This window comes from Triticum dicoccoides, chromosome 4B (genome assembly GCF_002162155.2).
Source record: "Triticum dicoccoides isolate Atlit2015 ecotype Zavitan chromosome 4B, WEW_v2.0, whole genome shotgun sequence".
NCBI lineage: Eukaryota > Viridiplantae > Streptophyta > Magnoliopsida > Poales > Poaceae > Triticum > Triticum dicoccoides.
This window is the reverse complement of record NC_041387.1, coordinates 109,532,321-109,532,561: the sequence shown is the minus strand read 5'-3', so window position 1 is coordinate 109,532,561 and position 241 is coordinate 109,532,321.

The following is a 241-nucleotide window of genomic DNA, read 5'->3' as shown; positions in this document are numbered from 1 at the left end:
AGTGTTGGTCCAAACTGAGCGATGTCCGGCGCCCCCTGGGCAACCAGGGTCTATGCCAACCCGATGTCTGGCTCATCCGGTGTGCCCTGAGAACGAGATATGTGCAGCTCCTATCGAGATTTGTCGGCACAGTGGGAGGCTTTGCTTGTTTTGTTTTACCATTGTCGAAATGTCTTGTAAACCGGGATTCCGAGTCTGATCGGGTCTTCCTGGGAGAAGGTATATCCTTCATTGATCGCGA